Here is a 21,196-nt window from a genome sequence, read left to right on the forward strand (position 1 = left end):
GCAATTGCACTTGATCGTGTGTTTTAGTGTACAGGATTTACATTCCTGGCAATGGCACATGGAGTTGGTGATTCAGTTGTTCATACTTTACCAATGTCATCTCTGTATGGTCGATGTATCCTTATTTTAATTATTTTAAATTAAATCCTTTCGGTGATTAGTAAATCTGAACTCTTATGCATTGTGTGATTAGAACAGTGAGCGTGTTTGTGTATTTAGAGTTTCACTCTGTCACAAAAGTGTTAAGTGATTTTTTGTGATTTTGGGATTTTGAATTTTAAATCTTTTTAGATTTAATTTCTGGTAGTTTTTCCTTAGGTGAGTTCCCATTATGGAGAATAACTTGTTTTCATTTGGATCGATTCAGAGTCTAGCTACTCTAACTAGCTATTTTCCCTAATTGACTATTCACTCGAAAAGTGAATAAGTATTTAAAAAGTGATATTATTATGGACTTCTCACTTTTCAGAAATAAAAATTTGAGAGCTCTTTTGGAAATCCTCTTCTGAAGGATTTTTTTTCTATTCATTCTAGGAGCTATGAGAAGGGGATTTTCGTGAGACTAGTCTCAATGGATCCAGCTTGGGAGGACCTTGCTTTGCCATCACTTTCGGAAAATTCAGCAGGGTATTTGTTTTATCTGCCTATTTTCAGTATGTGCCCCTTTTGTTGTCAGGTAGGGCATTTCTATTTTATTTCTTTTGCTTCGTTTCAGCTTCCATTTTTTGTAGCAATATGTTAGGAGGCTGAGAACTAGTGTTCTCCTCAATTTTTGTTTGATAGTTCTACTCGGTTGGTCGGGTATAAACGTTTTTCCTATTTTTGGGATGAGGGTTTGGGGTCTTGAACCATTATGCTAGTCATTTTTGAATATGGTGTCTGAACTCAAATATTATTGGATTTTTCCAGCTTTTATACCCAAGAACCAAATGGGTTTTCATTTTGAAATTTTTCAATTTTGGGGTCTTTACCTCATTTTGCGTGTCACCCTATTTTCTTGGGTTTTCTTGGCATGACTTTTGTAGTGCCTCTCCCATTTGACTTCTGTAAGTCATCCTGATGGATGCAACCTTGTTGATCTTTTGTTGTGATGGATCATGATTATGACCATAAGTGGTCTACACCGTAGAGGTGATTTGATGTATGTTTCTGTATCTGTTGCTTTGATTATGCTTATGGCTGATTTATGAGATTATGATGTGATTTATGGTTCACTAAGGTTTGTGCCAGTGGTTACTAGGATTGATGTGGTATCATGAGGTTGTTCCATGATTACCCTAAGATGTGTGCAAAGATTGCACTGTGTACTTTTGACCTACTACCTTGGGCTAGGTTCTTGTAGCAATGGTTAGTCATGTTTATGACTTTGTTCACTTATGTGTTTTATGTGACCTTTGTTGTTGTTGTTTAAACAACCATTGTTACATGCTTAAATGATTAGAAATGGATTGTCCATGTTGGATTCATTGGTTATGTGTTGCGGATATTTACCTTGTTGTATTCTAATCTGAGAGATATTTTGTACTCATGTTATGTTTTACATTTGAGATGACCTGAGGGTTGGATGTTATACCTTGATTTCAGTATCATAGATGTTAGACTATTATGTTGTTCAGTTAGTCATATTGCATGATGATGTCGTTTTGAGATGACAGTGTGTTTTATGATGTTATCTGGTTATCTGGTATTTGGACATATCACTGATTATGTTATGTGATGCATTTAATGCTATGGTTATTTACTTCTTTCTTGTGTTGTTATGCTTTATGCGAACGTGAGTGATGTAAATAGACTATTTCAATATAATTAAATAAATGGTTAAATTAGGTGATTTAATGCATTTATTGCTTCAGCTATGTTATTATATGCTATTGCACTTGATCGCATTGTTTAGTGTGCAGGATTTATAGCCCTGGTAGTGGCACATGGATTTAATGATTCAGCTATTCACATTTTATCAATGTCATCCCTATTTGGTCGACATATCCTTATTTTAATTGTTTAATTAAACCTTTCGGTGATTATTAAATCCGAACTCATTTGCATTATGTGATTAGACCAGTGAGCGTGTCTGTACATTTAGAGGTTCACATTGTCGCAAAAGTTGTTAAGGCAATTTATGTGTTTTTGGGTTTTTGGGCCTTTTAATTGATTTAATTTAATTTCTGGCAGCTTTGGCATAGATGAATTCCTATTTCTAGGAATAGTCTATTTTTGTTTGGGTCAATTTGAATTTAACTAGGTTGGCTAGTTATTTGCCCTAATCGATTATTCCCTTGAAAAGTGAATAAATATCCAAAAAAGAATTTAATTCCTCAATTCTGACTTTTGAATTAGAAAGTTGGAGAGTAAAATCAAAAATCATCTTCATGAGGAAATATTCTTTTGTTCGTTCTAGGAGCTATGGGCGTGGGATTGTCGCGAGGGTCAGTTCGTTGGATCCAGCTTGGGAAACCTTGGATTGTTGTGATTTTCAGCTGCTTCTATGGGCTATTTATTTTATGGTTCAAATTTTCATTTTGCCCTTTTGGCTGTGAGGTAGGGCTTTCCTGTTTTATGGTTTCGGCTCTTTTTTTGCTTCTGTTTTTTGTAGTTGTTTTTTTGGAGGCTGAGAACTAGTGTTACCTTTCATTTCTATATGTTAGTTCTACCCGGTTGGGAGGTACAAACATTTCCCTATTTTTCAAGATGAGGGTTTGAGGTTTTGCATCATTATGCTAGCCGTTTTTTAATACAGTGTCCAAACTTGATTATTTTTGGATTTTTGGAGTTTTTGCACCCAAAGGACAAATGGTTTTAGTTTCAAAGTTTTTCCAAAATTTGAGGTTTTACTTCGTTTTGTGTGCCGCCTTGTTTTCTCAAGTTTTCTTTGCACAAGTTGGGTCGTGGACCTGGATCATCTGTTTGGATGTTGGTCAGACCTTTATTGCACTTTTATGTTTACATTGGGATGCATGTGGTATTCGTACTCCCGACGTTGTGTTCAGTTGAGTGATTTTATACCTGTTGTTTTGGTTTCTTTGGACCTTTGTTATTGTTTCATGGACACCAGGATTCATGTAGAATCCATAGTCCCGCATTGAGGCCGGTTGAGTGAGTTCATGATGTTTGGTCTTGTTGCATCCTTGGAATTCATGTAGAATCCATACTCTTGGATTGAGGCCGATTGAGTGATTTCATGATGTGTGGTTTTATTGTCTTTTGGATTTGTGGAGAATCTATTCTCCTGAGTTGTTTTCGGTTGAGTGATCTTTTGCATTGTATTCTCGTCCAGTCCTTGTGTTATGATCTTCATGATGGTGGTGCGCCACACATGAGTACGTGCATGTACATTTTTTGGGTGACTTACGAGGCTCGATCTTTTGTGGATTTATCGAAAGTTATGATCATTGGGGTTAGGTTGGGAGTATGCATACCTACGGGCACTTGTCGTAGGATGATCATGGGTAAGGTAGGGTAGGATGAGCATGGGTTAGGTTGGGAGTATGCATGCCTACGGGCACTTGTCATAGGATGAGCATGGGTAGGGTAGGGTAGCATATGGAGGGGCTTCTATCTAGCAACCTGGTGTCCATTTCCCAATTGGCAGAGGAAGTTTTATATAAGTGATAACTAAATAAAATGTGTGAAAGTTAATAAAACTTAAGATAATAAAATGTATGGGTTGTGCGCCCTTCGTCGTGAAGAGTTGTCGCCCTAAGTTGTGCACCTTCTATTGAGAAGAGTAGTTGCCTGTACTAGCTTGGGCTTTTGGATGCCAAGCAACTCTCCATGATGTCAGCCCCTACTTAGTAGCTTATTGAGTGTACAACCAGGACTTGTACTTCTTGCATTGTCGTAGGTTCTTGGTTACAGTCATCATTACTGTTTGGCATGAGTGATAGCCTTGGATGTTTGCTTTGAGTGTTTGTGGTTGGATCATTATCTCCATCAACACGACGGGTGTGGACCTACGGGTGCCACATGGTTGGGAGGCATAGCTACCTTCACCACTACTAGGGATCGGTGTATAGAGACGATCTATTGTTCTAGCACGATTGTTGCTTGATGTTTTCACTTGGTACTTCGGGTTCTAGAGTATGCTTTCTTGTGATTTATGCTCTCATTGGGATGCTTGTTTATCATGTTTAGATGATGTTATTTTTGACACATTCCTTATTATGATGATTAGCATGTGATGAGTGATGTTATCTACTTTGTAGGATTAGCTTATGCTTTACTACTAGCATGTTAGATTTCCTTATGCTTATATTGTAGCATGTTTTAGTAGTGACGTCCCTATCATGATAGTACCAATGATCTGATCAATGGCTTGGGATGTTACGCGTGGGGGATGGCTAGGATCCATGATGGTCTTATGATGCTACTGATGGTTGGGAGGAACTATGTACTTAATTTGGTTGTTTGGTTATTATGATGTTATTTATGTACATTGCAATGTTTCTTATATTCATTGTGATGTTTCTTTCAGTGCGTTCTTTACTGCTTGGATTTAGATGGATAGATGTTCCTCTTTCCTGTTTCATGGCATCTTGTTGTTTATGCACTCGAGTGTTCACTTCTCGATCTTTGTGGATATGGTACTCCCCGATGTGGAGGTTTTGAACTCAGTTTTAGTTTGTTGTTTTTCTTTAAGTGTTTCTTGAGTTTCCTGGGTGACCATTTATCAGCATGGTGCAATACTATATTATATCACATGCCCATTGAAATGGTATCGTGCGTATCCTGATTCTATCGCACACCTCTTGGAGAAATATTTTGTGATACTTTCCAGTATCGCACCTCCTTGTAAGAACTGTTGTATGATACTTTTATTGTATCGCATGCCTTCGAAATAAGTATCTCTCAATCCCTGAAAGTGTTGCCTTCCTTAGGAATCTTGTGGGATACTTTCTAGTGCTATATTAAAGTATCGCTTGGATTTTTGCAAAGACTTGTGCGGGCAGGCAGCAGGCACTTTCGAATTTGATTTGAACTTTTTGGGAGTTTTTTGGGCTACCCTCTTAGGCATTCTTCAATCCTTTGGTGTCGCATTTTGAATTCAAAATGTGTTTGATTCGAATTCAGTTATGCATTCTTCGTCATCGATCGTTTTGTTTGGTAGTGGCATTTGGAGATTCGTCAGTTTCTCGGATTGTTGGTGAAGTCTTCCATTGTGATTTGTGTGATCCTTGTATGATGTTGACATGTGCATTCATACTTGTAAAAAAAAAAAATTATCTTGGCTTGAATTGAATCCTTGTTCCAAGGATCTCCGAGCGAGGCATTACATCTAGTATCAGAGCCCATGTTCAACCATTGGGATCTCTCTGTATATGTTGCCCATATGGTTGTTGTTGCGTTGATTGAGTGCGAGTGTTTTAGTGAGAACTCATGATCTTTGTTGCTATGGTATCTACTTGTGATGGAATTGCTTGTCCAATAGATGCAACTAGATCGGTGTGAGGAGAAGGAAGTGAATCGTCCCTTGTTATCTAGATGGAATTGATGTGCCTTGTTTGGTTGGTTGCTTGTGTGACCCTTTTTGATGGAACCATGGATTGGTGTCCTTATGTTGGCTTTGAGTGCCCTCTTGTTTGTCCTTGTGGAGGAAGGTGCATTGTTTCCCTTTTTTCTCCTATTGTAAGTAAATAAATGAATCTTATTTATGATTCTAAGTTTTATAATTATAGTAATGAAATGGTTCCTTTCATTGAGAAATGAGTTTTTATTGTGAATCATTGCAAAGGAGTATGTTTTGCATTATATCCTTGGGTTAATGACTTAAGTCCCCAATCTGATTGCTTCTTAAGCTCGTGGAAATTTGCAATAAATTAATGAATATTTAAATATTGCATTACATGGAAAAATAATTAAGGAAATTATTGTTGTCTACATATGCATGAGATTACTGATGGTATACTACTTGATGTGTGTGAGTGTGTTCTCTAACGTTGCTAGGATGATGTATTCCTTAGCATTGTGTGGTGATCTATCTCTCTTGTGTGACTGTTCTCAGTCATCCCATGTAATGCGATTTAATTGATGCTTTATTTTATTTGGATGGAGGTACTTTCCTCATGTTGTTGGGCTAGCATTGGTTTTCAATATTTTTCCTCTCTTGGAATAGTCATCAAATTTTATCTATCACTATCCTTTGTGGCTATTGTCACACTTGGATTATTGTTGAAATGAGCTCTTTTGTTATTTACTGTTGGAATTGACAATTCCCCCATTTGGGCTTTTGATTATGTTTCATGGTGACTATTCTACATGTTTTAGCTATTGCCCTGTCATGTGTTGTGATTCTATCATGTTCATCTCGAACCTCTGGTAGTACATTCGAAGGATAATATCATGGAGAACATGCTAGTGTGTCTTTGGTAGATTTAAAGTTGTTACTATAATTGGATGGTTTAAAAGATGAGTAAATGTAATGTTAATTTGTGAAAAGAAATTGAAAGATATGTACTTGTTTTATGGTGACTCTTGAACCCTTGCTTTGGAAACCTTTTAGTTTCATTATGCATTTAGTGCTTATGTTATGTTTAAATTAATGAAATTATGAAATAAAAGTAATGATGGTTTCAATATGTGAACTACCTTTCATTCCATGTCTTATGTTGTTATGGGCATGTGTGCTCTTGTATGGTTTTGGACGTTTTGTCCGTCGCTTGTCTTGGTAACCGAGACTGTTCTTCTTGCCTATGTGGTTTTGTTGTGAGTGGTGACTCAAACTCTCAAGTCTTAGGACTCTCTTAGCTTCATCATGTTGTAGTCCTTGTCAATCTCTTTCCAACGCTTTTTCAAATGGAGTCAATCTAAGTCTGGACGTGAAAATTATGGCCTCCAAAGTGAAGGCAGTTTTGTCCTGATTTAAAATTTCGTGCGAGAAACTGGTGGTCATGCACTTTCTCGCCTGGTTCATTGCATTTTCTTGCCTGGTTTGCTAAGAAACTTCACACGAGATTGTGCTAATGCAATATTTCTCTTTGGGAACAACAAGCATCGCGTTCGCACTTCTGGAGTTGTTGATCAATGTTTCGAGTACCCTTTTATCAAGTAGAGGCCAATTCAATCATGACATATCATATTTATGGCCATTGGAGAAGTTTAACTCTTCATGTTATTCTTAATGGAAGAGTTATCCAATATTCATAATCTACAAGCTACTTGTTGGGATTCATGCTTGGGTTTGTGTGTTTCTTAAAGCACTGACCCACCCTTGTGAGGTGAAGTGTGGTTTGTGACCATTCCTTGTTTGAGGGTGATGTTGCCTTATCATTTGGGAGTGACTTAGTTCTTTAATGATTCTAGATTCTCCTTTTTGGATGTTGTCTTTGGCGCATCTCTATATTCTTTTCTCTCTTGAGAGAGTAGGCTAGCATGGTTATGCCACTAGCTCAGTTAGTGTTTTCTTATGAGTATGTTGATGGTTGGTGGAATTGTGAGTTCCCTAATGCGTCTTAGGTTGTTTTAGTGCAGAGGTTGAAAGAGACTCCCTCTTAGTCCTAATACTCTTTGGTTCTTTCTCCCTAAGCTTATTTCTTCAAGAGGATTATCTCAGTCAATTTTTCTCATTGACCATTGACTTGAGGTTGGAGATTGAGTTTAGCGGTAGGTTGGGTGTAGTATTCCCAGCATGGTGCTGGAGGGACATGGTATCATTGGACATAGGTTACCATCTTGTGAGTTGGTATGCAGACATTACATGATTGTGTCCACTAATGAAAGTGATCATTGTGCCCAGAGGGTTGACAAAAGAAGTTTTAATTAAGTGATAACTAAATAAAACACTAGGTGGTAATAAAACTTAATAATCTATGCTAGAGCCTTTCCATTGAGGGAGTTGAATCTGCACATTTCGAGCTTGGGCTTGTCGATGCGAAGTGACTCTCCATGATGTCAGCCCCTACTTAGTAGCCCATTGAGTGTCTGACTAGGACCTATAGTTTATGCATTGTCTTTGTCTTGGTTTCAATCATCATACTACTTGGCGTGTGTGTTAGCCATGGATGCTTGTTTTGCATGTGTTTGTGGTTGGATCATTATCTCCATCAGCACGGTGGGTGTGGACCTATGGGTGCCACGTGATTGGGAGGCATAGCTACCTTCACCATTACTAGGGATCGGTATATAGAGACGGTCTATTGTTCTAGCGCAACCGTGGCTGGATGTTTTCACTTGGTACTTTGAGTTTTAGAGTATGCTTTCTTATGGTCTATGCTTTCATTGGAATGTGTGTATATCATGTTTAAATTATGTTAGATTTGACGCATTTCCTTATCATGATGATTAGCATGTGATAGGTGATATTATCTACTTTGTAGGATTATCTTATGCTTTCTACTAGCATGTTAGATTTCCTTATACTTATGATTGTAGCATATTTTATTAGTGACATCCTTATTATGATAGTATCGATGATCTGATCAGTGGCTTGGGATATTATGCGCGGGGGATGGCTAGGACCCATGATGGTCTTATGATGCTATTGACGGTTGGGACAAACTGTGCATTTAGTTTTCTTTATTTCTTACTACGATGTTGCTTTCAATTCTCTATGATGTTTCCCTTATGTTCTTTTACTTTGATGTATAATTAGATGGTTAGATGTTATTTCCAGCTTTCTGTCTTTCAACATTATTATTCGAGTGTTACGCCTCGAAGTATGGATCTAGTACTCCCCAGTGTGGAGGATTTCATTGGCTTAGTTCTCATCCTTGTTGTTTATTGGCATGTTGATGTGAATCCTCATGCGAACTTGTGTTTCCTCGCATGAAATCATACTTTCACATGAGAAAGTAGGATCCTCACGCAGTGTTCTGAGGTTTCTTGCATGGCATGGGGCACATCCTCACGTGAGATACCACACCAATATTGGGGGCTGAGGCAAGTGCATCCTCACACATAGTGGTGCATTTCCTCGCATGAGAGTGCACTTCCTTGTGCGCAGTGGTACACTTCCTTGCATGAGAATTTGTCAAACTATTGGCCTCATGTGGAAAACAGGGGGTGTTTCCCTCAATTTTTGGGGATCCATTTTTGGAGTTTCTAGTACCCTTTGAGATGCCTTAAATTACCATGCAATGATAGATTTTAGATTATATGTCATGTTGTCATTTTGGCTTCGATTTCCTATTTTGTGTTGTGTTAGTTCGAGTAGTGGTGTCAGGAGATCTATTGGTTACTAGGATGGTGGTTAAGACTTTCGTTGCAATCTTTATGATCCATCTATGTTGTTGTTTTGTGCACTTACACTTGTTTTAAAAAAAAATTATCTTGCTTATATTTCATCTTTGTTCAAAGGATCTCCAGGTCGAGCATTACATGGGGTTATACATGTCATCATCAAATGTATACTTTCTCCATCTAACTTCGCTAGTTATAATATGACGTTAGTAATAAGTTACATACAAAACAATACACTGTTGTAAACCAAATTCATACTTAGACAATTTTCTAAGTACCAAAAGCTAAGTATATTTATTTATGAGGTTTCCTATAAGTATGTACATCATATGTTTCCATAAATGACAATAGTTACATATCTTCATTAGCCAATTGTCAACACAAACTAAATGTTAAACATAGCCATAACACAATATAACTCATAACAAGATTATTTTTTAACTAGGGAAAACTTGACCAATAGAAAACTCTGGTGGGGATGGTACCCACAAAATGATCTGCTAATGAAAAGTATCTTGTGAAAGATATTGACCCTATTAGGAGTTCATTATACATGTATAGTGTATATGTCCTTGTTAGAGGACTAGACCTTGTTAGAAGCTTCAACCCTATTAGGAGTTGGTATTACAATACAAAAGTATGCTAGAAGAGCCCACTTATCAAATAAGAAATAATATCTTTTTTAGAAATAGGAAAATACAAAGAGGGGGGTGAATCAATATTTCACAAACTTTTGCCCAAAAATGGATATTTTAATAAACTTGTAACTTGAATATGAAAGTAAACTAGTTATGTTGAATAGTAAACACAACCATAAAAATAAAGTAACTCATAATACCATATTTTGTTAACTAGGGAAATGATGGCCAAGGGAAAACCCCATTGGGGATGGTACCCGCAAAATGATCCACTAATCAAAAGTATATTGTGAAAGATATTGACCCTCTTAGGAGTCTATTACATCTGTATAGTGTCTTGGTCCTTGTTTGAGAAATAGGCCTTGTTAGAAGCCTCAACCTTGTTGGAGTTTTTATTACAATGTAGAAAGTATGCAAGATGAGCCCACTGCCCAAAAATGTAATATCTAATGAAAACCAATATACAAAGAGTAGATACAAAAACATCTGCATAATTTGTTGATATCTTCAATATCTAATGTTTTCTTTTGTTGTTCTTCACAAAACTTGATCACATTTCACGTCGCTATGATCATATATTAGAATTTGCAAAATAGACATAATAATACATTCACTTAAGATTTTGCACAACTTTATTATCAAAATCTTTTCCTTTATACCTTATTTCTTTAATTGTCAGCCTTCATCTCTTTACACACTTTCCAAAACACAAAATAAATTCTTGCTAACTTTGGGTTAACATATAGGATGTCATCCCTAATTAGTTAATTAATTATTTTGATAAACAAAATAATTCCTTAACCCAAAATATTCATTTCCTTAAGTTTTCCATGTTCTGTCTTGCTCAACATTGTCATTATGAAACTGGAATATCTCTGTATATACTGATTGTAGTGTCATGCGCTCATACACAAATCATCTTGACATATGGTACTTTCTCTAGGTAAGTTTGCATGTGCCAAAAATGCCTCTATGAACTACGTTGACCAAAAAGGTTCATGTGATGACAAATAAGCTATGTGATACTTAAAGAATTTTTTAAGTCTTTACTCAAAACTTCATATCCAAAATCTACTAGCTTAATCTTGACTATATGTTTCCATAGATGAGAACATCACATCATTTAACCTAGTCAAATTGCCAATAATCTCACCCTTTGGCATTGATCGAAACATATAGAAAATTTGGTTAAGTCCCAAAACTTGTGGCCTTACAAAAATTTCAAAAATTTTGGATCACATATCTATACCATCTTATAGACATAGGGACCTCCTTTGGTTGTACTCTATCTTATATATATATATACATATACATAGATATACATATACATATACATATATGTATATATATATATATATATACATATATGTATATGTATATATATGTATATGTATATGTATATGTATATCTATGTATATGTATATATATATATATATATGTATATATATCATACAATATTGTTCCGACTCCATTTCTACTACAGATAAATTATGTTCCAGACATCATAAATTATATTCTAGCAATCTCTCCATTAATTTTTCCTCTCATGGGTTGCCTAATTCCTTTTCCTCCTATAAATACTCCCTTTTAGTGGAACCATCTAATTGTTTGCCCAATTTTTTTATTTTTCCTCCTCATGAGCAGCAAGGTTTGAAGATTCCTCCTCCACAACATCATGGTCTTCATCTGCATATGTTATGAGATATTGCACATTTGGATTCAACTGAAAGAGATCATAAACATTGGTTCTAAGTCCATTGAGTGAGAGGTCCAGATTACCATCTTACCTTGCACAATGCATAAAAATTGAAGCGTACTATCAAAGTATTCTCACACTTCACCTATAATGAAATTAAAGTAAACATAGTATGATTAAGAATATCAATCCTTCAAGAATTTCTAAGGATGAGAATTTCTAAAATGCCTTACAAACTACATTATAGATATAAGTTCTACCTACTACACCATGATTAGATGATGCAAAAGCATGGCAATCAGCATCAACCAAAATTAAATCTCATTACTTTTTAATATTCCAAAATGTTGTCACAATTGTGATAGTTTTGATTGATGGTACGTCATCTCAGTATCAACATTACCGTTGAACACTCATCGCACTTACAATAGATAAATCTGACGAATAGTCATCGCATCCACGGCACTATTATTGCATTCCATCATGATTGGGATGACACACTGAGAATAACAGATTTCATAATTTTGATGATGGCATGTCACAATTATGACAACATGATGATGAACTCTTGGCCTTGCCACCTTCCAAATTGTGATGGCTATTAGTGTCGCAATTATGACGGATGAGCTTGCCATCGCAATTTGTGATCCTAAAACTCTAACACTCATCTAACGAGAGCTAATTCTTAGTGCTGTCACTTAGGCGATAGGCAGCCATTGCAATTGCGATGGCTTGTCATCGCAATTTGGGTCCCAATATAGTAGTTTATTTATGCATCATCTTTACAACTTGTCAATTTCCATCTAACACCTAGACACTTTGTCATACTAACACATCCCCTTCTTTACATATTAAAATTTCTCTACATAAAATATTAATACTCCTAATATTAAAATACATCCTCTCAATAACAAAATTCCACATAATGAATACCCACCCCCCCAAAATTAAAAACACCCATTCCTAACACATTAACACTTTATCCTCTAACACCCTTATCTTACTTGAAATACACCCCTCCTTAAATATTTAATACATCTCCCATATATTAAAAATCTACTTTTTTAATATCAAATCCCCCCAAACAAAAAACATGCCATCATAAAGGCCAATCCAACTACAAAACTTCTCTTCTAGAAGTTTTTTTCTTCTTTTCTAGAAAATTCTCTTGGAATCCATCCCTTGGGTCATTTACCCAATCCTCTCTTGATATTAAAAGATCCAACTCATCGATCCTTATCTTCAACATGCTTTCTATATTCCAATTAATCAACTTAGTTGATTGGAAATTATGATTTCTCATAAATAGATAAAATGTTGTTCCTCATCCAACATTGTGTTTTGACACTCAGTCATCACTAGGTTACTCAGTCGCTACTAAATTTATTGCTCGGCACATAAACTGACACTCGGTCGATATTGATGCTTTGTCAACACTAATTTTTCTCAGCACTTATTGTGGCTTGATTGACACTAGAATCACCCAATTGTACATCAAAATTATTTAGTCACGCTCTATTACTCAGTCAAGCCTATGCATTTGTTCTATCTTTGTTCACACTATCAAGACTTGAGCATTATTGTCTTCTCCTCTTGTAACATGATTTAAAAAATAAATCTATCTTGTCAAAATCCAACTAATGAAATGTCCATTTGTAGTTTCCTCTTCATAACTCAACCTATCCTCTAGATTATTTTGTTATGAACAACTTCTCAAATCCTCTTCATCAAAAAAATAGATATGACACTTAGATCATACTAGAAAATTGTCTCACCAATAAGTTTGACATTAATGACAATATAACAATTGTTTCAATTGTAATTTCTGATAACTTGGATTATTATGCATTCTATACTTGAAATTCTAAAATGGAATTTGAAGTCACAGCTTATGTTTCACTCTCATGCCTCTTTTTGTATGTATTTGTGCAAACACTTTGTTTTACTATAGGGCTCTCGGTTCATGAACTTGGATTGTCCATGTATCTATTGCTTGGATCACTTTCCTTATAAATGGATTTTTTGTTTGCTTTCTCCAAGTCACAGGCTTATGCTAATGTCATTCATTCTTAGTGTGTACATTTCAATGGTCTTGCTGCTTTGTTTCTAATTTATTGCTTGCATACATGAAATGTGTTTTCATGGACTATAAGGGCTAACCTAGCTACAGATATATGTAAGTTTTGGGTTATATATATATATCCTCATTCACCCCTTTGACATCAAAGCTAGTGACAAAACTTATATGCATGTCAAAATTTTGTTATATTTTCCTTTAAGCTGATATTCTGGAAATGTAATCTACAAAATCTACTTTTAGATTCTTAAATTCCTTCTACCATGTATCTTGAATTGCTTATAATATATTGATAAGGGTACACAATCCATAGCATGTAACTTCTACTACATTCAAGTATAAATATACAAATTTCTCACAATGTCTTAGCCTTAAGACATTCCTTTAACTGCTTATGTACATTGCTGATTTTCAGTATCAAGTATTCTTTTAACAATGAGAATCTTTTAATGACTCTCTTTTCACCTCAATCTAACTTATGTCATCATATATTGTGGCAATTTTGTTTTTCAAGCCTTCCATCTAAATACAAGGTTTTTGTATCTCACTAACAATTTTTTGTAGCTCACTTTTCTTTTCTTTCAGCTCCTCATTAATGTCTTTGATGAAATTGTATGGCAAGGTACATTCTCCATAAACTATTATGCCTTTCATCAAACATCTCCTTAACTCTTTAATGCAAGAGTCAAGTGTCACTAAATCATTTTTAATGTTCATGCACAATGTATCAAATAGTTTTGGATCATTCTTGATTTGTGTCTATGTAGCTACTAATTCTGATAAATCGGTGAAATTATTATCAAAGATTTTAATCATCTCCTTGGCTCGTAGTTGTGGATCTACCTCTATAACTTTTTCCAATAAAATGCTCTACTATTTTTCAGAAACTTATTCCAATGTACCCTATAGACTCGTTAACCTTTTATTCTTTTGAAAAAAAATTCTCAGAGATGAGATTAGTCATGTTTGATCATCATCATTGGATTTGTCCATTAATAATCTTGTAAATGTAGATTCAAGTGGTGACCTTGAGGAACTAGGTTCACTTAATTTTTCTTGCTTTCTTTCTTTTTCTTCTTCTTCTTTCTTCTTCTTCTCTTCCTCTTCCTTCTTCTTCTTGTGCTCTTCTTCCTCTCTTTTCTTCTTCTACTCTTCTTTTCCTCTTCTCATTTCTTCCTCTTCCTTGTTTTGTTTCTACTCTTCTTCCTCTCTTCTTCTCTATTCTTCCTCTCCCTTCTTATTTTTCTCCTCTTCTTCCTCTCTTATCTTCCCATGCTCCTTATATTTTTCTTTCTTTTTCTCCTCCTATTCATCATTAGAGCTAGTATAACTCACCAAATTGTCAATAATAGATATGCAAAAATCCTTGAAAGGATCTTTTGTGGTGTCTAAGGTGATGCTTGTACTATATATTTGCATAGATTCAATAACAATTGTTACATTTGGAATGGTGGTTGCCTCTGTCATCTCTAAGTAATTTCTAGTCTATATTGCTTCTGTTGGTGTAGGTGTTGGTGTATCATGTTTCTCTGTCTTAGGGATTGTTCCCCCTATCTCCTTTCTTACCTTCTCTTTGTTGGGTTCTAATGAAATCATAACTTTTACAATAGCTTCCTTAATCTCCCCATTGACTTCCTTGTGATTTCCTCCCATTATTAGTATTGCTCTTCTCTTGTTTCTTAGTAAGGGATCTATGCTTCATTATTCTTCTGAGATGCTCATCATTTTCAACTTCGCACAATTTTCTTATCAATTTTTCCCTTATTTTATTGTCCTCTTCAACTACTCTTTTATTTATGTTTATTACCCTTTCATAGAGATATTTTGGGATATGTCCTTGTATATCTTCAAATCTTTTCTTAGACAAAATCATATGCCTAATGATTGCAATTTCTAACTAAATTCTATCAATACCTATATACAAATGATAATATTTATTTAATTAAATAAAACTTCCATCATTAATTATTGCACAATTTATTATCTCTATCTTTGGTTTCCATAGTTTCCTTCCAATTGGAGCTTTTGGCTCGAATTTCTCTACTATTTCTTTTACCTTTATTTCTTCCTCTTCAGATCCTTCTTATTTAGACTCAACTATTTGAGTTCTTCTTTGCATACCTTAGTAGGATAGAAGTGTCTTCCACTTCTTTCCAGGTCCACTAGCCATTTGTTTACTCCATTTATGTTAAGGATGTTCAGTTGGCTCTTTTTTAAATTCAACTAACCTTGCAGTGTTGGAAATAGAGATGGAGTAACCGAGAGGGGAGGGGTGAATCAGTTACCACAAAAATAAATCCACAGATCCTAAGATGTCTTTAAAATATAGTTGTTGTTGATACTCGGTAACCACACAAATGAATGCTAAAACTTGATAGATGTTCTGTTAACTTATTGAGCATTTAAAGTGATTAACATGCATGCATAAAGAAGTAACATGAACACAAGAGACACCAGATTTAACGTGGAAACCCAATTTGGGCAAAACCACCAAGTAACTAGTTACCAATTTTCACCCTTCTGAAGTGAGCCCTGTTAGGAGCCAACCCAATTAAAGGTTACAAAACACACTGTTAGGTGTGACCCTGTTAGAGGATTAAATCACCCTGTTAGAAGTGGCCTTGTCAGAGGTCTTTAAAACAATTCAACTGAATTGTCACCTTGTTAGAGGATTTACAAAATGGTTGTCAAACCAACTCTGTTAAGAGGTTTTGAATTAGTGTTACAATGATTAGAAAGCAACAATGAAGTGATCTGAAATATATGCAACTTATCTTTGCTGAATACAGATCTCTGTTCTGCTTCACTAGATCCTCACTGATTGACTACAACTTTGCAGCTCCATAAGCATATCTAATCCTTCTTCAACATTCGCTCATATATTCAATATTCGCTCATTCCATATCCATACATTCGTACTCTTATTCATCCACACTCTTACTTCTTATGAATTCATATCTTGACCTTTCATATATACCTTACAGATTGTCAAGTCGGCTCAATTACAAGTTACAACAACTGAAAAACATTAAATCAGTTGGCTGCATAAAACAATTAAACTTAATTCTTTAGAACAATAAAATTCTTCACTGCCCGACCCAGCTCGGTGACCATTGCTCCAGAATGGTTTCCCCAGTGTTAACCAAGTGAAGCTCGGTAAACACTGCAAACCTTGCAACTTCCTTTGGAGACCGAGTTAACTCGGTAAACACTGACCTTCCTTCGCTTACCGAGTGAGCTCGGTAAAAGCTAACCTTCCTTCGCTTACCGAGTGAGCTCGATAAAAGCTAACTTTCTCTTCGATGATCAAGTGAACTCGATAGACATTGAACTCGGTAAAATTTGACTTTCCCTTTGTTAACCTTGGGAGCTCAGTTAACATTAACTTTCTGCTACAAGATCCTTTGATGCCCGAGTGAGCTCGGTAAGAGCTAACTTACTGTGTAATGTTCAGGAACGTTCGGTAGACACTGTAAATTTCTTTGCTGACCGTTTGAGCTCGGTAGACTCTGTCTGATGGTTGATATGACATTTGTGTAACATCAAAGATAATACACAATTAACAATTGTATCCAACATGCTGACCTTCTGATGCTAGAAGGGATAATTGTCTAAACTTTAATAATGTTGACATCTTCTTCCTTTGATATATTATTAGGAGAGATGGTTTGAGGTTGCACTTGTGATACAGTTGCATATGGTGCATTGTGTATCTGCATTTATGGTACATCTACTATTAGTCCTTGTGTTGACCCAATATTTATAGCTAAAGGCTTAGCTACAAGAACTTTTGATTGTCCGCTTGGCTTTTATTTCTATTGTTATATTTATTTCTTTTTCGAATTCTTCTATGGTCATTCTTAATTCCTTTAATATACTTCCTATCTTCTTATCAACTCTCTTCTTGATTTCTTTGTTCTGTAACTGAATGTCTATTTCTCTGACTTTTTCTTCATATGTGCCCCATTTAGGATATGCATTGTCTCTTTTTTATTCTAAGATTATCTTCCCATATCATTATATCATTTATTCTATTATTTCATACCCCATAGGGTCAATGAACTTAACCCTTGTTCAACTACTTCCATACAGGTTACATCAATTTCAAATATGAAAAAAATGGCACCTTTGCCTTTCTCAACCAATGATGAAGAAAATTTGGTATCTTTGTTTCATTTCAGCTTGAAAGCTTTTCATCATTCTAGTTATATCCTCAATCAGTCTATCTTCTGAATGCTTTCTATAGGAATGAGTTAACAAATCCATGGCACATTTCTTTGAGTTCCACTCATAGTTAGGAATTCCAAGGAATCTTCTTATCACTTGAAAGAATAAGTGTGTAATTAATGACTCAAATCTTAATACAACAATCTTTGTCTTCTTGATTCTTTATATATTATCAAGAATTTGTTGCTTCAAGATTTCACACATATTAACTTTTTCTATCTCAACAATCATCAGATAGGATGGATGGATAAATTTAGCAGGTACATAGTTCAACCTTGAGTTGTAGTTCATCTTGTACCCAATTACTTTACTTATGAGTCTTACATCAGGTTGTTTGATCATGCCTACTTTCATGTTCCTACCATTAGATATTGTTTTCAAATTAGTTTCCACCAACTTCTTGACATTATTAACATTAATAGGATTACTACCTTCATTACTTAGTCCAGTGGGTCTATGAATGATATCATTGACTTTCATGAAAGGAATGTCACCAACCCAGAACATATCCTCATGAATGTGGCTCAAAATAATCCTTGTCCACTTGTGGTTGTCAAACTCCATATAAAACATGTGCCTAGTGATGTTAAGGTATTTCAAATGCTTAAACTCTTTTTAAAATGATAGGTCATTATTGAAAACCAAGTCCATGTCATTATGGATGTTGTTATCACGTATACTCTCAAACTTACAATGAATGTACGCTTGAATATCCTCTACGTGTAAATCATTGTTAAGTACTTGAGATAATGCTCATAATGGATCATCTTCTGATGAGATGTAGGGATGCTTATTGAATTTATACCTAGGTCTCTCACTTACATGACATATAGTTGGGGTTGTCATTTCTTTCAAATTAAACTTCAGATTACATTTGTGCAAGCAATAAATACCTCAAATTTGTAAAACTAGGGATTGCTGAATTCACTACTTAAAACACTTCAATTTCAACTTTTATTCACTCCAAGCACCCCTTAAATTATTGCATGATCTAATGGTACTCAAAAACTTCATTTTTCCCTTTAAATCACATCTAATTAAATTTTGCATTAATTGTGCAAGTACACAATCAATAAAAAGTTATTTTAATTTAACAGTGAACTCCAAATTGTATGTGCACTTAACCATAGCTTCATTATATCTTCATCTACCTCATGCTAACTGCACAAGTCTCCAAACTTCTCCTAAGGTTTTAACTAGGTTTATGATCCTAAAAACCTAATGTTTTTCTTATAGAATAAGTTACTCCACCTAATAATGATTGGTTACCAACTATCACTAACTTCAATCTCTTATCAAATGCTTCACTTGACTAAATTTCGAACACAATGTATGAACTTGTTGGTATCTTAACCTTATCAAATGATTCATCAAAGTTTCCTACAAGATATTTCATGTTTTCTCTTGAATTGTTACTATTATTCGTATTCCTTCTATCATTGTTCATATTCCTTCTAGGATTAGAGTTCATCATATTGTTCATCCCACAAAATCTTGTTGTGTATCCCACATTGTTACAAATCTGACAATCTATAACATTGTGTCCATTTCTAGGTTCTGATTGACCAATTTGTGCTCTACACTCTCTAGAAATATGTCCAAAGTTGTTGCACTTATAACACATAATACCATTCCTTATAGCATTGGTTCCACCAATATGTCTATTTTCTACAAGTTTAGAGCCTCTAAACATTTTATTATTATTACTACTATCAAATTTATTCTTTCTACAATTAACTGCTATATGACCAAAGCCATGACAATTATAACAATAACCAGAAATATGTTTAAATGACTTACCTGTATAGTCCCTTTTCATGTGATCAAATTCATTGCATGCATAACATCTATCTTTGAATTAATTCCTTGCTTCTTTAGGTGATTCATCTTTCTCGAGGTGCTTAGGTACATAAACTTGTTCAGGTTGATTAACTTGCTCAACTTTCTTAGGTACATCTTCAGATTGATTTGACTCACTCTTATTTTGATTATCTTCCTTATGTTCAGGTTGTTGAATCACATGATGTGGTTCCTTTCTGGTTGCAAGCTTCATAATTGATTTTTCTCCAAAATATCCAAGACCAGTATTATCATAAGAAGGTCTATGTATAAAGATTTGTTCATCAATATTTTCACTACTAGAATACAACTTCTCAAGATGTATCTTAGATTGAATTCCTTTCACAATTGTATTGTACTTCTCAAATTTTGCATGCTACAACTTTTTAGACTCAAGCTCAAGTGTCATTTTAGTAAGGTTGGATCTCATATCTTCATTTTCAAATTTCAAATGTAACTCAATTTTATTATCATCATCCTTCAAGCTCAAGTTTAGATTTTTAATTTTCAATCCATGCTTTAGGACCTCATTCTCTTTCTTTAGTCTTGAAACTTCATCATTGTCCTTGATCTGATATTTAGGCTCTTTCTTGGACTTAAGAGAATATATAATCTTCCAACTTTCTAATGTAATCTGTTGCATCTTCATACTTGTCTTTCAAAGAATATCTTTCTTCAGTAAGAATATCAATATACTCGAGAGCTTTATCTAAGTTCTTTTGTAATTGTTTCATATCCATAGGGATCTTACTCAAGTTGTTAGGTCTTCTCTGAGTAATTATTCTTTGATACCAATTATTAGAAATTGAAAATATTGAGAGGGGGGGTGAACCAGTATTTCACAAACTTTTTCCCAAAATTGGATATCTTTAACAAACTTATAACTTGCATATGAAAGTAAACTAATAATGTTGAATAGTAAACACAACCATAAAATAAAGTAACTCATAACACCATATTTTGTTAACTAGGAAATCCCTAGCCAATGGAAAACCCAGGTGAGGATGGTACCCACAAAATGATCCATTAATGAAAAGTATCTTGTGAAAGGTATTGACCCTCTTACGAGTCTGTTACACTTGTATAGTGTCTTGGTCCTTGTTAGAGGACAAGGCCTTGTTAGAAGCCTCAATCCTGTTAGGAGTTGTTATTACAATATTCATAGTATGCAAGATTATCCCACTACTCAAACATACAATATACAATAAATTTAGTATACAAAGAGTAGATACAAAAACCTCTGGATGATCTGTTGATATCTTCTATATCCAATGTTTTCTTTTTCTTCTCTTCACAAAAATTCATCGCAATTCGCATTGCTTTGATCATATATCAAAATTCACATCACCAAAATAATATTACATTCACTTCAAAGTTGTACAACTTAATATTCAAAATATTTTCCTTTATACCTTATTTCTTTAGCTGTCAACTTCCATCTCTTTACTTGCTTTCCAAGACACAAATTAATTCTTTCTAACTTAGGGTTAACATCTAGGATATCGTCACTAATTAGTTAAGTAGTTGTTTTGATAAATAAAATAATTT

The sequence above is a fragment of the Cupressus sempervirens genome, chromosome 5 (genome assembly GCF_028749045.1).
Source record: "Cupressus sempervirens isolate cs-2001-9-10 chromosome 5, ASM2874904v1, whole genome shotgun sequence".
Lineage (NCBI taxonomy): Eukaryota > Viridiplantae > Streptophyta > Pinopsida > Cupressales > Cupressaceae > Cupressus > Cupressus sempervirens.